Consider the following 23,430-nt stretch of genomic DNA (forward strand, 5'->3'; position numbering starts at 1 on the left):
ACCTTGGGCAGTATGGCCATTTTCACGATATTGATTCTTCCTATCCATGAGCATGGTATGTTCTTCCATTTGTTTGTGTCTTCTTTTATTTCACTGAGCAGTGGAGTGGAGGGTTTTGTCTCGACAATCATGGCTGCTGACTGATCAACATGGTGGTGGCTGAAGGAGGAGGTGGTTGTGGCAATTTCTTAAGACAAAAATGGAGTTTGTCACATAGATTGAATCTCCCTTTCACGAAAAGATTTATCTGTAGCATGCAATGCTATTTGATAGCATTGTGTCCACAGAACTACTTTCAAAATTAGTCCTCTCAAAACCTGCTAATGCTTTATCATCTAAATTTATGTAATATTCTAAACCTTTTTTTTTTGTCATTTCAACAGTGTTCATAGCATCTTCACCAGGAGTAGATTCCATCTCAAGAAACCACTTTCTTTGCTTATCTACGAGTAGCAACTCCTTCGCTATTCAAGTTTCATTGTAATATTGCAGCAATTCAGTCATATCCTCAGGCTCCACTTCTATTTCTAGTTCTCTTGCTATTTTTACCACATATGCAGTCACTTCATTCACTGAAGTCTCGAACCCCTCAAAGTCATCCAAGAGGGTTGGAATCAGCTTCTTCCAAACTCCAGTTAATGTTGATATTTTGACCTCCCATGAGTCACAGATATTCTGAATGACTGTTAGAATGGTGAATCCCTTCCAGAAGGGTTTCAGTTTACTTTGCTCTTATCCATCAGAGAAATCACTATCTATGGCAGCTATAGCCTTATGAAATTTTTTTCTAAAATAATACTTGAGGTCATCCTGGTGACAACTTAGTGATTTTAAATTTTAAAATGAAAATAGAATTATAAAAAGGAGTTTGTTGCATTATTAAAACAATAGCTTAATAGCAGCTTTATTTCAAAACAGTCCCAGGACTTTGGGAGGCCAAGGCGGGCAGGTCACTTGAGGTCAGGAGTTCGAGACCAGCCTTGCCGACATGGTGAAAACCGTTCACTTCTAAAAATACAAAAATTAGCTGGATGTGGTGGTGCATGCCTGTAATCTCAGCTGGTCAGGAGACTGAGGCAGGAGAATCGCCTGAACCCAGGAGGTGGAGGTTGCAGGAAGCTGAGATAGTGCCACTGCACTCCAGTCTTAGAGCCAGAGCCAGACTTTGTGTCAAAAATAATAATAATAATACTTGAAATTCATAATTACTCTTGAATCCATGGACTGCAGAATGGATTTGAGTTAGCAGGCATATGAGAACAACAATTATCTTCTTGTACATCAGAGCTCTTGGGTGATCAGGTTCATTGTCAATGAGCAGTAATATTTTGAAAGGAATCTTTTAAGCAGTAGATCTCAACAGTGGACTTAAAATGTTCAGTAAACTATGCTCTTTCCAAGTTTTGTGGTTCCATTTACCAAGCACAGGCAGAGCAGACTTAGCATAATTCTTAAGGGCCCTAGGATTTTCAGAATGATTAATGAACATTGGCTTCAAGTTAAGGTCACAAGCTACGTTTGCCCTTAAGAAAAGAGTCTGCCTGTCTTTTGAAGCTTGAAGCTAGGCATTGATATCTCCAGCTATGAAAGTCCTAGGTGATATCTTCTTCCAACAGAAGGCTGTTTTTCTACAGTGAAAACTTATTATTTAGTGTAGCCAGCTTCATCAGTTACCTTAGCTAGATTTCTGGATAACTTGCTGCAGCTTCTCCATAAGCACTTTCTGTTTTACCTTGCACTTTTATGTTATGAAGATGGCTTCTTAAGCACGAACCCACCTCTGCTAGCTTCCAACTTTTTTCTTCTGCAGCCTTCATAGAATTGAAGAGAGGGCGTTGCTCTGGAATAGGCTTCAGTTTAAGGGAATGTTGTGGCTGGTTTAATCGTCTCTATCCAGACCATTCACACTTTTTCTATATCAGCAATAAAGCTGTTTCACTTCCTTATCACTCATGTGTTTGCTGGAATAGCACTTTAAATTTCCTTCAAGAACTTTTCCTTTGCAATCACAACTTGGCTAACTACTTGGAGCAAGAGGCCTAGCTTTCAACCTATTTCAGCTTTCCACATACCTTCCTCACTAAGCCTAATTATTTCTAGCTTTTCACTTAAAGTGAGAGACATGTGCCTCTTCCTTTCACTTGAATACTTAGAGGTTATTAGAGTGTTATTAATTGGTCTAATTTCAATATTGTTGTTTCTCAGGGAATAGGGAGGCCTGAAGCCTTTATTGATTAAATTATTATCTTATATGGTTGTGGTTTGTGGTGCCCCAAAACAGTTACACTAGTATCATCAAATATTAAGATCACAGATCCCCAAAATAGTTATAGTAATAATGACAAAGCTTTAAATAACGCAAGAATTACCAAAATGTAACACAGAGACACAAAGTGAGCACATGCTGTTGGGAAAATTGTGCTGATAGACTTGCTTGATGCAGGGTTGCCACAAACCTTCAATTTGTGAAAAACTCATTATCTGAGAAGCACAATATAGCAGAGCACAATAAAGCGAGGAGTGTCTATATATCCAGAATCCAAGCACTTCACCCCGTTCTCACCACAAGCAGCCTGGGCCAGGCTACTGTTACTTCCTGGATCGTTGCTCTCACCTACTAACTCGTAACCCAGCTTCTGATCTTGCCTCTCTCCAGTCTATTCCCAACATAGCAGCCAGGATGATACTTTTGAAATGGAAGACAGGTCATGTCAGCTCCTCTGACTAAATACTTACATTTTCTCAGAATAGAAGTCAAAACATTTTAATAACCAAAAGGTTCTTCAGAATCGCTCCTGCCACCACTAACCCCTCTGAAAACTTCCCTACAGTGGAATGCTTATTTCTCTAACAGCCCGGGCCAATTCAGCCTTAGGGCCTTTGCCCTCGCAATTCCCACACCTGGAATACTTGTCTCCTAAGCAGCAACCGGGCTCACTTAACCATGTTTTTATCATTTTTTTTTTAGTCTCTCTCTCACTTAGGTCTCTGCTAAAAGTCATTTTTCAGTGATGTCTTCCCTGACCACCATTGTAAAATAACAACCTTTCCCAGCCTTCTTATTCTTTATAAGGTGTTTGTTTTTCCATCTGACCCACTATGTACTTGCACTGTTTATCTGTCCTCTCTTACAAGATCACAAGCCCATGAGGAAAGGTCCATGCCTGTTTTGTTCACTCTTGTATCCTCAGCACTTACAACAATGCCTTGCACATAGTAGGCTTTCAAGAGTTGGGAAATGCATGCACTGAATAAAGGGATTGTTGAATTAATAAATAGCAATTTTAGGAAATGATAGCTAAAAGAATACAATAGTAATACAAGGGTCTGTTTATAAATTGTTAATTTGCTTTCAGGAGCTATCCAAACACCATGCAGATGCTCTTAGGATTCTTAAACAAGCCAAAAATAATTCCAGTTATTGTCAGATATAGGATAAGTGCATGAGGACAAGTAAGTCATCCCAGAACTGTAACACTGGGTAATAGATAACCCTGGAGTACAAGGGGCAAGACTTCTGTCTCAGAAGCCTTGAGTTGGTACTCCAGGCTCCAGGAACACAGGGGTTCATTGCAGGAGCTTGAACAAGGAGAGGAGTCAGGACTGGAGCTCATAGAAATGGAACCAGTTTAGGAGGCACTGCAGTTAAGGTCAACTGGATGCCTTACCTCCATGCTGCTGGTTTTCTGTGGCACAGCCCATGCCCATGAATGTAATTAACCCCATAGAATGGGAAAGCTTTGAATCTTTAGATGGGAGCTAATTAGTTCTGGTTTGGACTTGGAAAAGGAGAAAGTAGAAATTAAGATTCATTCTGACCTTGTCCAACTTCAAGGTGCTTTATTGATGTGGCACTCAAGAATAGTACCACCCTCAGTTACTTCTAGTTCTCCTACTTTTCTAACCCTTCCTTCATAATTTCCTCCATCACTTTATCCTTGTGTATTCTTTACGTGTGAGAGTTCCTTAGGTTTATGTTTCTGGTCCTTTTCTATATTTCTACCTACTTTTTCTAGATGAATTTATTATCATGTTTTCAAACATCATCTAAATGCTAATGTCTTCCAAATCCATCTCTTTAGCCTCATGGTCAAAATCATATTTCCAACTGCCTATTTAACACTTTGACCTGGGTGTCCTTCAGCCACATCAATTCAATGTGTCTATACCTGCATTCAACATCTTCCCCAAAATCTGCTTCTATTTTGCTTCTTGTCTTGACTGACGTCATCATCACACAACCAGTTTCTCAAGCTGAAATATGAGTCATCCTCTTCCTTCATCTCTCTCACTCTCCAAAAACAATTGGCAACCATGCTCTGTCATTTATACTGCAGAAATGTTGCTCAAATGTAATTCCTTCATGTATCTCCGCATTCCCCTTGCCTTTCACGTACCTGGAACACAAGTGCCTAGTAAGTATTTGTTGATTAGTAATTGCCCAATGAATGCTGTAAGAAGAAAAGATGAAGAAAAGGAGAAAACAAGGTAAGGAAAGGAAGGAGGGAGATGGAAGGATGGAAAGAGGTAGATGTTTCCAAAGCATGCTTTACAAAGACGTGCCATTTTGTGGATAACTGTAGCATTGTTAACTTATGTTTACTGGAGAAAAAATAAAATGAATAACTATATTAACAATGACAAAAAAGTTATTTTCCTTGACAATACCAAACTAAAAGTTTCATTCTGGTTATTACAATCTCCATTCTGGTTATTATGCCATGGGATGAACTCATTGACAAAGAAAAATATCAAAAATCTTCCCCTGATGACAAAGTATAGTTCTGAAACATAATAGAAGTTCTGTGTTACCCTTTGTGGCATCAGGGGGATTTATCATCCCACTCCAATACCCCCACCTAGGAGAGAACCTGTCAGCCTCTCCAATAATTTTTGCCACGATGCTCATTGGGCCCTTACGTAGACTGACTTGCTTCTCTATTGCTGCTTATCTTGTAACTTTAAGGCCATGTCAACTTGATTGAATTACAAGTCTTTGGAGGCAGTCGCTATGCCTTATATGTTCTTTAATTTTCCTAGTTCTTATTGATTGATTTATGTATTCGGAAACTCTTTGTCGAGTGCCTACTCTGTAGCAGACACTGTGCAAGGTGCTATGGGTATAACTGTGAAAAGAACAGAAAACATACATTATTCTGTGCATCCTCACAGAGACTGTAAATAAATGCTATTGACATTAGTTATGATAATTCCCAACCCTAATTGTCTGGGCAGAGTCATAAACAGTGAGATTGTAGGTTGAAACTGAATTCCTAAATTGGAATCCTACTTGCGGCAATATGACCTTGCCAGGCTGGTCATGGGTGGAGCCTTGTGATCTCTACAGAATATTGAGGTAAGGCAAATCTAACAAGAAGGCAGATAAAATTACATACTGAAGCTCATCTCAATCCTGGCTTGAAATGGGATTTCTATTATTTCCTTTTCTTGTCACAATATACTTCGTGAGTAGATAAAGCAAATCATATTTTTGTTTTATTGTTGGAAAACCAAAGCCCAGAGGTAAAGTCGTTTGCTCAAGATAGTTTGCATAGACTGAGATTAGTGCCCCCATCTCCTCCTCTCTCAGTTTCTTGCTTCATTACTTGGCCCTCAGGCTAGTGCTAGAAGCAAAGACAAAGAGTGGGTCACTGCTCAGCAAGTACCTGAGCAAAACAGAGTCATAGAGGCACATGCTTAAAAACGGTCGTATATATATCCTGAGGACTTGAAACTAGTATGTCAAAGTGATGTCTGCACTCCTGTTTTCACTGCAGCATTAGTCACAGTAGCAAAGACACAGAAACAACCTAAGTGTTCACCAGCTGATGAATGGGTAAAGCAAATGTAGCATATATACACAGTGGAATACTATTCAGCCTTAAAAAAGAAGGAAATTTGGCTATCTGCAACAACATGGATGAACCTGGAGGATATTATAGAAGTGAAATAAGTCAGGCACGGAAAGGTAAAAACTATATGTTCTCACTTATATGTGGAATCTAACACAATCAAATTCATGGAAGCTGGGAATAGAATGGTGGTTATTGAGGCCAGGGGCTGGGAGAACAGGGAGATGTTGGTCAAAGGGTACAAAGTTGCAGTTAGATTTAAAATCATATAAGTATTTAAGCTGATGGATATGTTAACTAGCTTGATTTAGTCATTCAGCTCTGTATACATATAACATCACTGTGTATTCAATAGTAATATACAATTATAATATCAAAAAATAAAACTTTTTTTGTTAAAGCAACAGTCCCTGCTTCTACTAAAATTTAAGGAGTGGAAGGGATAATCCTCAAGTCCTCACCTTCAAGTCTTCAAAGAGACACCTAGCTACATGAATGACAATTGGTAGTACATACCTCAGAGCAAAAGCATCTTATTTTCAAAATAACATATTCCACTGAAATTCAGAGATATTCCTCACATATGCTTACTCATTTTTCTCCTATAGTAAGAATGAGGCCTGGCAGTATATATTGGATATATTGTACTTTTTCCACATTGTGGAAAGCTAACCGCTTCAATTGATAAATTATTCTAGGCAGAGAAAAGTGATGCATCTTGACTGAATATTAAATATGTAGACTTTAAGTAGATGAAGAGCATTGCATCTATCAAATTTGACTTTAATATGTTTAGAATCTTAGAAGATTCAACATTTTAAATGTTTGTTTTGGAAGCTGTGAATGTTCAGTTAAAAAGAAATATCATGAAGCTTAAATGGTAGCAGGTATTATGACCAAACTTTGTACAAGGATTGATTAAATGTAAAGACAAGAGAGGAAAAACGTTAGGAGGGAAGAGGGATATTTGGTTTTAGTCCTAGTTAGTGCTTCATTGTCAGTGCTAGCAATTCACTTTTGCTGTCTCCTTTTTTTCATTGGACTTGAGAAAGGATTATAGGACTTTATGTCATCTCACATCCAAAATTCATTTATAGTGTAAGCCATTGTACTAACATTGGAGTATATAATTCATAACAATAAGAAGAAACATAGACCTCAATTTTCAATAGAAAAAAATAGACAAACTGGTACAGAGAATAAGAAACTCTTAAGATTTTCATAAGGACATGAATCGTATATATGAAAATACCATTGTTTGTAGGCCCACAGTTGATGCATATTCATCCCATATTAAGAGATAGGGAGGAGTGATATGATGGACACACCAGGGCTAGAGTCAGAGACGTGGCTTTTAGTCCAACTTCCTCTGTTACTATGTAACTTTGGCAGTTAAACTTTGGGAACCTCAGTATTCTCATCTCTGAAGGTAAAGACAAACATTACCTGTGAAGTGGGGGCTATGGTGATAATAATTAGCAATATTTTAAATAGAGAGTCTTCTACAGTGTTTGACACAAAATAGATGTTTAAACAAACTAACAAAACACCTTAGCTGTTATCTGCTATGCAGTTCGAGGTAAAGAGCAGATGAGAAAGCCAGCTTAAACACAGTAGTAGTCCTGGAGAATGGATAACCAAAGCAAAAACAAAGCAAAACAGTTACCAGACAACATGGAGGCTGGTAATGGCAGTGAAATCCTTGATTGCTAGCAGTGGAAGGAGATATCCAAATAAAAAATGAGAAAAATAAAGAAAGCTAAATTACTCTTAGATCTGGAAAACAGAAAAAATTTCTGAAAGTTAAATGTTAAACATATTCAATGACTGTTTAATCCCTCTGAGGAAGACCAGAGACCAGTTATGCAATTAGGGCAAACTCTGACTTTAAGGATATTACTGAATCCCGCTACCAGTTCTGACACCTATGGGGTAGGTTATGTTTACCTGGGCATGTTAACCATTCTCATTCTCTGTTTTCTGCTCTGATAAATAACATAGAGAAATGTATGAAAACACCAAATGCTGTTGGAGCACTGATCTTCAAACTAGGATATGTCTAGACCATTGTGGTCCAATAGAAATATAACATAAGCCATAAATGTGAGCTAGATATGTAATGTGAACTTTTCTAGTAGCCACATTTTATTTTTTAGAGACAGGGTGTGGCTCAGTTGCCCAGGCTAGAGTGCAGTGCTGTGATCATAGCTCATTGCAACCTCCCACCTCAGCTTCCCAAGTAGCTAGGACTCAGACGTGCACTGCAATGCCTACCTAATTTTAAAAAAAAGTTTTTGTAGAGATGAGGCCTCGCTATGTTGCGCATGCTGGTCTCCAACTCCTGTACTAAAGCTAGCTTCCTGCTTTGGCCTCCCAAACTGCTGGAATTACAGGTGTGTACTGGCCACATTTTAAAAATTAAAAAGGTACAGGTGAAATTAACTTGAGTAATATGTTTTATTTAAATCAGTATATGCAAATAATTATTATTTCACCATACAAGTTATCACCACTTTACTGCTTTTTCTCCATCTATTAAGATGATTGTAGTTTTTGGTTTATTGTATTAGTATAGTATATTAAATTGGTTGATTTTCATGTTTTAAGCCAACCTTGTATTCCTGGGATGCATTTCATTTGGTTATGGTGTATAATCCTTGTTATATGTTACTGGATTTGGATTGCAAGCAATTTGTTGAGAATATTGGCATGTATATTTATGAGGGTTATCAGCTTGTGGTGTTTTTTTTCTTGTGATGTTTTCGTCTGTTTTTGGTATTAGAGTAACTAATACTGGGCCGGGCGCGGTGGCTCAAGCCTGTAATCCCAGCACTTTGGGAGGCTGAGACGGGCGGATCACGAGGTCAGGAGATCGAGACCATCCTGGCTAATATGGTGAAACCCCGTCTCTACTAAAAAAAAAAATACAAAAAACTAGCCGGGCGACGAGGCGGGCGTCTGTAGTCCCAGCTACTCGGGAGGCTGAGACAGGAGAATGGCGTGAACCCGGGAGGCGGAGCTTGCAGTGAGCTGAGAGCCTGCCACTGCACTCCAGCCTGGGCGGCAGAGCAAGACTCCGTCTCAAAAAAAAAAAAAAAAAAAAAAAAGGAACTAATACTGATCTCATAGAATGAGTTGGGAAGTATTACTTCTTCTTATAATTTTTTGTTAAGAGTGCGTGAAAGATTGGTATTAATTTTTTTTAAGTTTGTGGTAGAATTGATGAGTAAAGCCATTTGGGCCTAGACTTTCCTTGTGGAAAGTTTAAAAATTGTTAATTCAATTTGTGTTTGTTATAAGTCTATTCAGACTTTTCATGTCTTCTTATTTTAGTATGAGTTGTTGGTGTTTGCGAATTTGTGTATTTCATCTAGGCTTTCTAATTTGTTGATATATAATTGTTAATGGCACTCTCTTTTTTAAAAACTTATTATTTACTTATTTTTTTAAATTAATTTTTTTCTAGAGATGGTGCCTTGCGTTGTTGCCAGGCTGGTCTTGAATTCCTGGCTTCAAGTGATCCTCCTGCCTTGACCTCCCAACGTGCTGGAATTACAGATGTGAGCCACTGCATCCTGTCCGTAGTGTTCTCTTCTAAGCCTTTTTATTTCTGTGAGGTTGGTACTGAGATCCCCTTTTTTATTCCTGATTTTAATAATTTGATTCCTCTTTTCTTGTTCAGCCTCACTAAGCATTCATTAATTTTATTGATTTTTTAAATAAGTAACTTTTGATTTCATTGATGTTTGCTCTTTATTATCTATTTCATTTATTTGTGGTTTAATATTTATAATGTTATTTATTATGATTGCTTTGGTTTTTGTTTATTCTTCTTTGGTAGTTTTGTAAAATAGAAGTTAGATCGTTAATTTGAGATCTTCCTTCTTTTCATAATAAACATTACCGCTACAAATTTCTCTCTGATTACTGCTTAAGCTGTATCTAATAAGTTTTGGTATGTTGTGTTTTTGGTCTCATTAATCTCAAATAATTTTCTGATTTGCCGGTACATTTTAAAATCATTTTTTATTTAAAAGTGTTTAGATTACTTTTTACATATTTGTGTTTTCCAAATGTATTTGTTATTGTGACTTTTAAATGTATTCCTTGGTGGTCAAAGAACATCCTTTGTGTGATTTAACAGTCTTTAGACTTATTGAGTTTTTTTTTATGGCCTCTTAACATATGCTTTATCATGGAGAATTTTCACTGTATACTTGAGAAGAATGTGTACTCTGCTATTTTTAGAGTTTTCTATAGATAAGTTATATCTAGTTAGTTTATAGTATTGTTCAAGTCTTCAGCCACTATTGGAAGCAGGTTATTGATGTTTCCACTTATTATTGTTAAATGTCTGTTTCTCCTTTCAACTTATGTATTTTACTTCATGTTTTAGGAGGCTCTGTTGTTAGGTGCATTTATGTTTTTGTTGTTTGTCTTCCTGATGAATTGACCCTTTTATCATTATGTCTTTTTTGACTCTAGTAGCAAATCTTGTCTTAAAGCCCATTTTGTCTGATACTAGTAGAGCCACTCCAGTTCTCTTTTGGATACTGTTTGTATGGTGTACAATTTTCTTTTTTTTTTTTGAGACGGAGTCTTGCTCTGCCGCCCAGGCTGGAGTGCAGTGGCTGGGTCTCAGCTCACTGCAAGCTCTGCCTCAGCCTCCCAAGCAGCTGGGACTAGAGGCGCCTGCCACGTCACCCAGCTAGTTTTTTGTATTTTTTAGTAGAGACGGGGTTTCACCATGTTAGCCAGGATGGTCTCGATCTCCTGACCTCGTGATCCGCCCGTCTCAGCCTCCCAAAGTGCTGGGATTACAGGCTTGAGCCACTGCACCCGGCCGTGTATGGTGTACAATTTTCTAATTTTTCACTTTGGACTTACTTATATCTTTGAATCTAGTGTGTCTATTGTAGATGGCATATGAGTGAATTGTGTTTGCTTCGTTCTGCATTCTCTATCTTTTGACTGGAGAGAGATATGCATTTTTATTAGAGGAATGATATAGTCATTATTTGATAAATTGCACATTTATTGCTTTATTAAAATTAGTTGATAGGAATTATCATTAATTTATATTCCTCTTATAATTGATGAGATGCATTACTTGTATTAGATCTATATTAAGTTTGACGTCCTTTCATAATTTGTCTTATAGGATTCATTTTGTAACTTGTTTCTCAATGTTTGTGGGTTTTGTTGTTTTTTGTTTTTGAGGTGGAGTCTCACTCTGTTGCCCAGGCTGGAGGGCACAGTTGTGATCTCAGCTCACTGCAACCTCTGCCTCCTGAATTCAAGCAATTCTCCAGCCTCAGCATCCTGCGTAGCTGGGATTACAGGTGTCCAACACCACACCCAGCTAATTTTTGCCAGGTTGGTCAGGCTGGTCTCGAACTCCTGACCTCAAGTGATATGCCTGCCTTGGCCTCCCAAAATATTGGAATTACAGGTGTGAGCCGTTGTGCCCAGCCTCAATGTTTTAATAATGTTTTTTGCAATGCAAATTAACACATTTGTTTGAATTTAAAATAAAGGCAGAAGTTTTCTGGAGGGAAAGTACAATTTGGCTTACTGGTTTGCCAATATACGTAGTACACATGTTCCATAAATTGAGCTAAATATGAAGGACCACAGTTTTGATTTTATATAAATGTATAAAATTCAAGGGCAAAGTATAATGCAAATGTGAGTTCAAAGAAAAAAAATCTGGAATTTTTAAATTAAAACATCTTTCTCATTAAAAAAGATAGTCATGGGTATCAGATTGTTATGATATTCAGATTTCATTAAGTACATTAAAAATAATAGTAATTTAAAGTGACAAAATAAAATATATACTGAAACTATATCCTTTGCAACAATTATTTCAACTTACAATATTTTTAGAGAACTTAAAAGGTATGTATGAGACATCTAAAAGTGTTCAAATATGCAAGCTATGTTTTGGAAAATATTCAGTTTCTTTGAGTAATTCTTAAGGGAAAAAGTTTGAAGAATAGTTTAAAACACTTCAAACTCATAGTCTCCAGTTGCCTTAGTTACTACTATATTACCAGCACCAATCACAGCCCCATGATTGAATGAGTGAATTAATGTGTTAAGTGCCCTGAATGGTATCATTGCATTTTACATACTTGCTGCCTAAAGAAAGGACAACCTGGGAGGCTGTTGTTTTCCTACCTAGGTTAAGTAATTAGGTAGTAGGTAGAGAGCTGGGTCTTGATGTAAATGAGGAAAGGAAAGGGATACCTACAATCCTGACTCTCTTCCAGACAGCCCTAGATGGCTACGTTTACCTTTGGCAGACCCTAGATAATGAGAGTAAGATTAGGACCTAGACTAAAGAGAGCTCAACAAAGTGTTAAGATCCATACACAGCAATTACCTTGAATTCTATACACTTTCCTGGAGCACTCTGTGAGGCACTGGGCATGGAAAGATGAAGACGACAAGGTACATGGGAAGTATACTTAAAAAAGAGGTCTGATGAAGCAGGATAAATGCTGTAAGAGGAACATATCATGTTATAGGTCCAAGTACTGGAAACTGCAGTTATTTGACCACTTTGACCTACCAAAAACTGGTAACTCATATGGTTTAACCTACATGTTATATGCAAATCCATGTGAAAGAACAATAAGTCTTGAGGAATTTGTTAAGAAGGGCAAATGATGTGCAGTTGGTGGCATTTGAGCTGTACATTGGAAGATGAGTGGATGGATAGGTGGCAGGTGGGGCATTTGAGAGAACATAACCAACAGGAGCAAAAGTGGAAAGTAATGGACGATGCAGATGCCATCTAGAAAAGGACACTGAGTGTTCTTTGCGTTGAGATCTGGGAAATGAGATAAGAGTGGAAAGAGCCTCGGACGTATGTTAAGAGTGCTGCAGGCCCAAGAAGACACTGTTCCACAAGCAAAGGCAGGCTACCAAAACTTTTTTTAGAGGGAGTATTGTTAACAGATAAAAATTTTTAGAACCCCTTAGGTGGCTGCATGGGGAATGGGTTGCAGATAAGGAGATTGAAACTGGAGGCACTGAGATACTTAGGAGGTGGCTGCAATAGTTAAGGTGAATATAGTAGATGTGTACAGGAGTTGAGGAGTGGGCATGTTTCTCTGATGTAATTGTCATAGTTTGGCCAATTATTAGGTTTGAGGGGTTAGTTGAAAGAAGTACAGGTTGAGGAGTGGCGGGGGGAAAAGAGTAAGCTAAGTGGAAATATCAGAGAGTAAGAGTAGGGTTTTGATCTATGGATCTTGGTTTTTGTTGGTGTGCAGTTGATAGCTGAGGCCATGAAAGTGTATGAGATTATCTGGCAAACTTACCTAGGGAGAGCAGGGAAACAGAATAAGGGCAAAAGGGCAGAGGGGGAGTTAGGGATGAATCTGTACCTTGTACTTTGCCTCATTTTATCTCTGTCACAGCACTTGTTTACGTGAGTGTCCACTCTTCACAAGTTTGTGAGATCTCCAAAGATGGGTAGGAGCTAGATCTTATCCATTCTTTAGAATCCTCAAAGCTCCACTATACTCAAAAGGTAGCTACTTAAAGAAGTGCTCGCTGGATCATACTCTTATTTTCTAGGTTTTAGGCATTGTTCTAAGTGCCACATAGGTGCCATTCCATTTCACACTTCATAATAGCTTTATAAGTTGATGCTATTATTAGCCCCATTTTACAGATAAGGAAACTGAAGCATGAACTCATTCAAGGACACAATCAATGAGTAAGAGCCTGGATTTAAACTCAGACTGTCTAAAACCAGAGGCCACTGAATACTAAAGTCTCTGCTATGGAATGAGTGGATCAGAGGGACTTCTGTTTAGTACTTTGCAGCTTAGAATTGCTTTCATAAGCAATTCCAGTGTCCTCAAAGTAACTTTGTAAGATGGAGGGAGGGATAATACTATTATCTGTATTTGATTTGTGAGTAAATGAAAGCTAAAGTCAAGTATATTCATGAAGACACAACAGTAAGTGGCAAAATCACCACTGTCTTCCGAGTTACATTCCTGTGTTCTGTTTACTCCATCTTGTTTCCTGTGAATCCAGTTGTCTGCCCTATTGCTCAACAAGATAAAATGTCTGAGCTGGTGGCTGGAGGCTGGAGGAAGAATCTGGAGAGAGAGAGAGACTGTGGAAAAGGCATATAAAGACCTTTGAACTAGCAGAACATATTTCTTTGAGGGATGTAGGAACTTCATTCTAGTAAGACTATAAGATATCAAACTTACTTGTGAGTTCTAACATAGTCTCTTTCATTAATAATCAAGAATGTTTGAAATTTAGGTACAAACTGTGTATAGAAATGATTGGTTTGTTGGTTGTAAATGTAAACAGAGATAATTTACTAACTTGTTATTTCTTCATCCTTGCTGAGGACAAACTGTAACTTTTCATTAGGCATGACATCAGAGGTCCCTATACTGTCTAAAGGATTCAGTCTCTTTGAAGCCTTCTGTAGTTCATTTACTGTAGAGGATAAGATTTACCCTCTTCACTGGAGAATGGAAACAAGAATGATGGATTCTCAACTTCTATAGGCATTTGATTTACCTAATCCTCTACCACACACAGATTTTTTTTTTTTTTTTGATAGCTAGTCTCTTAGCTAGGAGCAACTCACTAAAGATTTCAAAGGAACTGAAAATGAGATTGATAATAAGCTTTATACTTGTGTTCAGCTCATTTTAGTTCAGAAAAAAAATTTCCGTACATCTGACAGATACTGCCTTATTTGAAATTTAGAAATCTAAGGCAAGGTTGTCCTGCCATTTCTCTGCCATTACACAAGATTGGTTATCTTGCCAAGTTTCACTATTGCTAATATAGACTCTGAAGCAACAAATATTACAAAGGATTTATAGAAGAGAAATCTCCTGTTTTGTAAGTTAAATGTAGACTTGTTTATTCATATGAATGGTGAAAGTATATTCTCTCTATGGCCAGTATGTTTAGGCCCTTAACTTATAAAATAAGCAATGTTATAGAAATTAAGACAGAGATACCTACATTCTTGTTTAGGGAAGGATGGAAGGAAGGAAGAAAATTCAGTAATTCTTTCCTCTAATAGTCACATTTATAATATTAACAATTTGTAATATAAACTATTAACATTTATGTCATTCTCTCCATGTGCAAGGCATTATTCTGAACATTCAGTACCCTTTTCAAATCCATGATAAATATTACTATTGTCTTCATTTCAAAGGCGAGTGAACTAAGGCACAGAGGTGTTAGGCAGCTTGCCTAAAACCACAGAGCTAATAGTAGAAACAGTATCCCAGAGTTCCTGCTCTTAATTTGCTGTGCTGAAATTTTTGTGAGTCTCATAATTTTGTCTCCACTAAACTGGAGAAGACTTCCAAGAGGCGGCGACAGTTTAGAAGATCTTTGTTTTTTGTGAGGATTTGTGGTGTTTGGTTTTCTTATTTTTTGGTTTATTTGTTTGTTTGTTTGTTTTTGAGACAGGGTCTTTCTCTGTCACCCGTGATGGAGTGTAGTGCTATAGTCTCAGCTCACTGCTGTCTCCGCCTTCCAGGCTGAAGTGATCCTGTCACCTCAGCCTCCTGAGCAAAGATCTTTGAAAGACGGGAGTTAATTTAATTAAGAATGGAAACCTAGAGAATTTCAGTGTTTGAAAGTAAACTTCTGATTCTAACCGAAATCCAGAACAGTGCTTCTTCATGAAGCAGAGATGTGATGCTGCATTAACTTTATGAGAAACTGATGGCTGAGTGTCAGCATGGTTTTTCTGTTGATCTTATTGAAACCAGGGGCCACAGGTTTTCATTTATACATTCATGCTCATTGTTGGTGTCCTTCTTCTAGGTCATATACTCTACAAATGGATGTTCTTTCTTTTTTCCTTCCCTCCCTTCCTTCTATTCTCTAAGTCAATGAAATCAGTTAAACGAGCCAGGCTCTGTGTCAGGGGCTGATGAGTAAATAAATAAATAAATGAATAAGACAAGTGCTGTGGCCTTTAAGGAGGCTCAATGACGGTTGTTTTGTTTTGTTTTGTTTTGAGACAGAGTCTTGCTCTATCACCCAGACTAGAATGCAGTGGTGTGATCTCGGCTCACTGCAAACTCCACCTCCTGAGTTCACGCCATTCTCCTGCCTCAGGCTTCCAAGTAGCTGGGATTACAGGTGCCCACCACCACACCCAGCTAACTTTTTGTATTTTTTAGTAGAGACGGGGTTTCACGGTCTCTACTAAAAATCTTTAGGAGCAACTCACTAAAGATTTCAAAGGAACTGAAAATGAGATTGATAATAAGCTTTATACTTGTGTTCAGCTCATTTTAGTTCAGAAAAAAAATTTCCATACATCTGACAGATACTGCCTTATTTGAAATTTAGAAATCTAAGGCAATACTTTCAAACTAAATCACTGGACAGATTTTTAAATTCTGTCGGTGTTAGTCAGGATGTTAAATTCACGGTATTAGTCAGGATGGTCTCCATCTCCTGACCTCGTGATCCGGCCGCCTAGGCCTCCCAAAGTGCTGGGATTACAGGCGTGAGCCACCGCGCCCAGCCTCAGTGATGGTTTTAAATGGCCCTCTGTTCATGGTGTAAGCAGGTAAAAAAGAGGGAATTGTTACTTCAACCTGGGGCATTGGGGAAAGGCTTCAGTTGAATCTTAAAAGATGTGTAGGTTGGGGGTGACATGGTCAGAGGGAAATAGGAAGAACATTCTAGGAAGAGGTATCAGCAAGAATACCCAAGCCTTGGAGGAGACAAATAGTAGGATATGTTATGGAAAGGGAAGAGGGTGTTGCCTAGATGGAGCAAGGGGTGAGATGAGGCCGTTTGAGCAAGGCTAGAGAAGTAGGGGAAGTCAAGCCAGTCGAGACAGAGGGATTCATCACTGAAAATTCACTTCCAGGACCTGCACCTAACACAGGATCTGTATGTGGTTATAATTTGAACATTCCCAGCAGTTTGTCATGTAGTATCTGGGATTCAGGGCTTCAGGGATGCTGGATACTTTTACTAACATATTCTATGGTGTTTTATATAGGTCCTGGCAAGATTAACATATTGTTTTCTATGATGACAAATAGCTAATATGAAATGAGGATCAGTTTCTTCACAGTTACCCCAGACTTTTGGTATAGCATCTGTTTTTCAGTTCTAATGCAAAAGTATCTTACTCAGATTGAATATTAATGACTAGTAATATTCATTCCAATTACCTATTTTCATCAAATTTCTTTTTTTAACTTTTAAGTTCAGGAGTACATGTGCATGTTTGTTACATAGGTTAACTCGTGTCATGGGGGTTTCTTGTACAAATTATTTCATAGGTATTAAGCCTAGTACCTATTAGTTATTTTTCATGATCTTCTCCCTCCTCCCACCCTCCACTCTCCAGTAGGTCCAGGGGTCTGTTGTTCCCCTCTATGTGTCCATATGTTCTCATCATTTAGCTCCCACCTGTAAGTGAGAGTATGTGGCATTTGGTTTTCTCTGCCTGCGTTAGTTTGCTAAGGATAATGGCCTCTAGCTCCATCCATGTTCCTGCAAAGGACATGATCTTATTTTTTTATGGCTGCATAGTATTTCTTGGTGTGTATGTACCACATGTTCTTCAGTCTACCATTGATGGGCAGTTAGGTCGATTCCATGTCTTTGTTGTTGTGAATAGTGCTACAGGGAACATACACGTGCATGTGCCTTTATGATAGAACGACTTACATTCTTTTGGGTATATACCCAGTAATGGGATTTCTGGGTCTAACGGTAGTTCTGTTTTTAGCTCTTTGAGGAATTGCCACACTGCTTTCTGCAGTGTTTGAACCTAATTTACATTCTCAGCAACAGTTCCATCAAATTTCCCAAAATAATAAATATGTAATACCTGTGATATACCAGACAATGTTATACGCATTTTACTAACAACACAATGAGAGATAGGCATCTTCATTATCCCTAGTTCATAAATGAGGAAACAGTAGTTGAGTAACTTGCCCAAAGTTATAAGCTAGTGAATGTTGGAGGTGGTAATTGTGCACAGGCAACTTACTCCAGAGATGTTAGGCCTGATTATCATTTATCTACTCTTCCAATTTATATATTTTTTTCAAACTAAATCACTGGACAGATTTTTAAATTCTTTTGACCACTTGTTTAATTGACATGACACAATATTATATGAATATAATTCACATACACAAACATTACATGCCCATATGTGATATATGATAGTTATTATAGATCAGTAGTTCTAAACCCTGGATATAGATTGAAATCATAAAGTGTGGGAGGTTTTGTTTGTTTGTTTGTTTCATTTTGTTTTGTTTTGTTTTGAGATGAGGTCTCATTCTGTTGCCCAGGCTGGAGTGCAGTGACATGAACAAGGCTCATTGCAGCCTCCATCTCCTGGGCTCAAGCAATCCTCCTGCCTCAGCCTCCCAAGTAGCTGGGACTTTAGGTGCACTCCACCATGCCTGGCTAATTTTTAAAATTTTTTGTACAGACAAGACCTCACCATGTTGCCCAAGCTGGTCTTGACTTTGGGGCTCAAGCAGTCCTCCTGCCTTGGCCTCCCAAAGTGCTGGGATTACAGGTGTGAGACACTGCACCTGGCCCATGTGATGAATTTTTTAAAAAACTGTTATTGGCTTAAGCCCTACCTCCACAGATTCAGATGTAATTGCTTTATGTGAAGCCTGGACATCAGCATTTTAAAAATTCCCCAGGTGATTCTAATATTCATCTGGGGTTGAGAACCACTGTACAGACCAATCATTTATGGTTTACTTCAGGCACTGTACTATACATTTTACACACATTATCATCATTTCACATGACAACATGATTAGATAGGGTATAATTATTGGTGTTTTACGGATGTGGAAATTGAGGAACCAAGGGGTTATATATAATTTGCCCAAGTTCACACAGCTAGTAAATTGCAGAGACAATGTATGAGGTGAAACTACATGTTCTTAGTTGTAACTACCATGCATAAAAATCAATCTGTGTCATAAATTAATTTATCAGCATTCTGGAACATATATATTTGTATGTAAATGCTAAAACTCTTAAAATCTGAATAATTTAACCAATTTTCCATTCGGTCTGTTAAAAATACCTTTGAAACTAAATTATATATCTATTTCTATATATACAATACAATATACATTTTATATTATGTAATATATTGTTATATATGCCGTGTATTTCTAATATTAACCTTTTCATTTCACCTTTTGTACTTCTACATATGAATATGTAAAACATTCTAAATAAGCTTTCAAATACATGAGTAACTTTTAACAACTACTGGTTGTTAATATTTCTATTGAGAAGAAAATAATATAAAAGCCATTTATCCTTAGTGAAAAAATCTTAGGTTACCCTATGTGAAGAATGTCCTAACCACAAGCAGCATCCAACAGCTAATATTTGAGCACATGTTTGCTACTATGCCAAGTAGAGTGTCTACTACTTTCTATATATTATTTCATTTAATATATTCAATGCATTAACTCACCTCACCTCATCTCTGTATTTAAAACTTCCACGTTTGCATATCTAGCTCAGGACTCCCTTCTGAGGTATGAACTGCTTATTTGACTACCTACTTGATGTCTTCCCTCAGATGTTTGAGAGGTACCCCAAATATAATGTGTCCAAAATGAAGCTCTCAATTTTCCTCCATTTATTTTTTGTTTCCTCAGTCTTTTCCATCTCAGTAAATGGCTCACCATCTACCCAGTGGCTTCATGCCAGAAAGCTAGGACACATCTTACATTTTTTTTCTTAGCTTCCAAAATGATCTTGTTGGTTTCATCTCCAAAGTGTATCTCAAATCCATCCATTTCTTTCTATTGCCACTGACGCCACTGTAGTCCCATCCATCAATATCTCTTAACAGAACTTTACTATAACCTCCTAACTGGTTCCCTTGTTTCCACTCCTGTTCTCTTATAATTCATTCTTTACCCAGTAGCCCGTGCTGCGTCCAGTTCATTCTTTTTTTCAAAGTCATCCAGTGGTTTCTTTGATCTAGTCTACAAGGCCCTGTGTCTTCTACCATCAACTCGAGACCACTCAACCTCTCACACACCATGCTCAACTATTCTGGTTGTTCAGTTCTTCAAACACTCCAAACTTTGCTCTGACTTAGAGTTTCTGAGCTTGCTGCTGCCTTGGCCCAGCTGACTCTTCTTCCAACTGCGTGGCTGACTCCTCATCTTTCAAATTTCATCTAAGATTTATTTCCTCCTAGAGACCTTCATGGGCTGTCCTCTCTAAAGTGTCCTCCTTTTCAGGCCATCTTTTATTTCCTCAGAAGCATTGCTTACCAATATGTAAGATTTAATTCATTTATTTATTTTATTTTCTATTTCATTTGAATATGAGATCCACGATACACTCAGATATGCCGTTTGACTTATTCCCAGCTACTTAGCATGTAGCACAAAGTATGCTCACAATAGAAGATAGTTTAGTTCTATGTTAAATGAATATAAGTGTTATGAATCTTTAATATGCAATAAAAACATAATAATCTCTCCCTGAGATTTTAAGAGAAAAAGTTAGACTAATGGTTCCCAAACTCTATTTTATGTAGTAATAAAATAAGAGGGAAAAAAAGCAAGAGCGAAAATTATGTTGTGAAGATTCTGCTATTGTTGTTAAGTAAGTCTAGTTATAAACAAGAAAATTGCCACACTTTCTATGTCTACCATCATGGTACCAGACAGAATGGTGGAAAGCTAAAAGCATTCTAGGCCAAAGACTGCATCTATAAAGGCACAAAAATGGAGATAGTATGGTGGCTTGGAGTAAAATCAGTAAGTATAGTTAGAAGAAAGTGACCAATAACAAGTTTGAAGAAGTTAACATGTTTAGATGATGGAGAGTTTTATATACATGCGAAAGCATTTGGACTTAACTCTATAGGGAGTGTGAAGTTCTATAGGATAAAACAGCTTTCAGTGGGAAAATGCTATGGTTCAATTTGTACTGAAAAATTATTTTGTGGCCAGTATGGCAAATGGTTTGGAGGGAGATGAGATACAAATCACAGAATCCAGTCAGAAGGCTGTTGGTGTAACCCAAGAGTGAGATGGCAGGTCAGGCTTGAAATGAGGAGATGGCATTGAGGATGAAGGTGAAGAAACTGGTCTTTGTTATTAGCAAAATCGCAAAAATTCTTGAAATGATTCCCATGAGGTTCCAACTGACTACTGTTTCCAGTTCTGGCTTATATCTTCTACCTATGAGATTTCAAATGAATTTCCATGTTGCATACGTTGGCCTCATATCTTTCTTTTTTGCAAATGTATCTTAAAGAAAACCATTACACTATAGAACATTCATTGTGAGGATTTAAAGAAGAAATGGATGTGAAAGCACTTTTAAAGTACTATACAAATGGAAGCTATTTTTATTACCAGTAAGTCAATTTAGTTTACAAAGAGAAAAATCACTTTCTAGCATGTAAGCTCTGGTAAGCAAAGTCCCTAGGCAAAATGAATCATTCTTATTATAACCATAGCACTTTTTTGTACTTCTATCATAACACCTCCATTAATTATAAATTGTTTATGCATTGGTTTTTTTCATAATGTATAAGTCCTTTGGAGGCAGAGACAGACGAGTCTTATGAATCATGCATCCTGGTTTGTGGTAGACAGTAAATGGTCAGCAAATGTTAATTGCATGCATGAATGAATGATTAGTTCACAGGAAAGGATAAAGTCAGGTAGCAGGGAGCTGGTACAGACATCAGAGATTAAATAAATAATAGGACAAACATATTAAAGTGAAAAGATTTAGTGTTATTAATGATCATATATTCAGTTTTAGTCTATAAGATATGTATAGTGTGTATAGTGTATATACTGGTATATATATGTGTATGTGTATGTATATATATATATATCTTGTAGACTGTACTACAAGACTATATGCCAAAATACTGTATCAACTTGCTGTATGTAAAGTTATTTTGTAATATTGATAATTAAAAATCCTTTTGCAGTATTTGTTTATCCATTCATTCAGCAAATCTGTTTCCAATGCCTGATAAGTGCAAAGCACTGTGTGGACATGTTCCTATTCTCAAGAGGTTTGTTATGCAGTAGGAAGGAGAGGAGGGCCTGCTGTCTGCCAAACACTCTCCTAGGAGTTTTGCACAATCCGTTGAGTATTCTTTATATTTTTAACAGCTCTGAGAGGTAAGCATTATTACACCCATATTACAAAATAAGAAACCTCAACACATGGACACAGGGAGGGGAACGTCACACACTGGGGCCTGTCGGGGGTTTGGGGGCTATGGGAGGGATAGCATTAGGAGAAATACCTAAGATAGATGACGAGTTGATGGGTGAAGCAAGCCACCATGGCACGTTTATACCTATGTAACAAACCTGCATGTTCTGCCCATGTATCGTAGAACTTTCAGTATAATAAAAAATAATAAAATAAAATAAAATAAGAAACCTCAGCTAAGAGAATATTATTAATTTAGCTGAGACCACAGAGCTAGGAAGAGGCAGAGGCAGGTTGATTGATAACAAGGAAGAACATCAAGGATTATTTCTTTTTCAGAGTCTGGATCCATTGCAGCAATTTTGAAATTAACAAATAATAAGGGAAGGCCAACAAGGACAGATGTATAAAAGTAATGAATCATAACAAGAGCTTCATCCTGATGGAATTACTGGTTTAGTAGAACAATTTAGGAAAATGAATACAATCATAAGGTGGGATCTTAACCAAATATGGTCAGGTCATTGGGGGAAAAGCTCTCGGTAAGTGAGCAGCATCTAGGTGTCATATGAAAGTGTATGGGCTTGGAGGGCCAGAAGATCACTGTTTACGGCATCACTGCAGTTCTAGTTGTGTGCTGGTGGGAAAGACACTGAAATTTCTTGACCTCACCGCCCTAATTTGTTAAATATAAGAAATAATAGAACTTTCTACCTTATTTTAAGAATTAATGGGTGGAAGTATGGAAAGCAGTTTCTAAAATGCATTACAAATTTATGATTAAGAAAACCAATTTTACAGAAACAAATTTTTGGTGTAAGAGCCATCAAATAAGAGAAAGCATAAAGAAGTGAGTTGTACATTCTTATCCCTAGTAACATGGTGTCTGTTACAGAGTAAGTGCTTAATAAATACTTTTTGAGCTTAGCTCCTAAATGACTGAAAGACACAAGAGAAAATCAGATTCTCTCTCTTCAAGTGAGTGGGAAGATATGTTACATCCAACTTCTTGCAACCTATTCAACACACCAAACAGTTGTCAATAAATATTACGTATAATCTAAAATGCTGATTAAATTGGGTCTTCTTTGTCAACTTGGTTGTTTGAGATGCATATGTACGTATGTGTTGCAGAGATGTATGTACATGACTGTGTGTATGTGTCTAAAAGAATATACTTGGGAGTTCTGGTGAACTGTCCTCATATTTGTTTGGTTCTGTTAAGTATCTAATTCCTTTCTATTGGTGAGGGTTGGAAGCATGCAGCACAATTGGGGTCTAGAGTAGTACCATATATTTTCCATGGATACTTATATTTCAGCAGATATTATAG

At 37.4% G+C, this 23,430-nt stretch overlaps 1 long non-coding RNA gene across 1 annotated transcript; it reads left to right on the top strand.

The window, feature by feature from the left end:
• Positions 1-4,055: 4,055 nt before the first annotated feature.
• Positions 4,056-22,543, top strand: LOC105515518. The gene is made up of 5 exons (XR_001002335.1): positions 4,056-5,356; positions 5,778-5,968; positions 13,911-14,066; positions 21,888-22,060; positions 22,437-22,543. It is a non-coding gene; the product is annotated as an uncharacterized LOC105515518 (long non-coding RNA).
• Positions 22,544-23,430: the final 887 nt, after the last annotated feature.

This window comes from Colobus angolensis, unplaced genomic scaffold (assembly GCF_000951035.1).
Source record: "Colobus angolensis palliatus isolate OR3802 unplaced genomic scaffold, Cang.pa_1.0 Scaffold262, whole genome shotgun sequence".
Taxonomy (NCBI): domain Eukaryota; kingdom Metazoa; phylum Chordata; class Mammalia; order Primates; family Cercopithecidae; genus Colobus; species Colobus angolensis.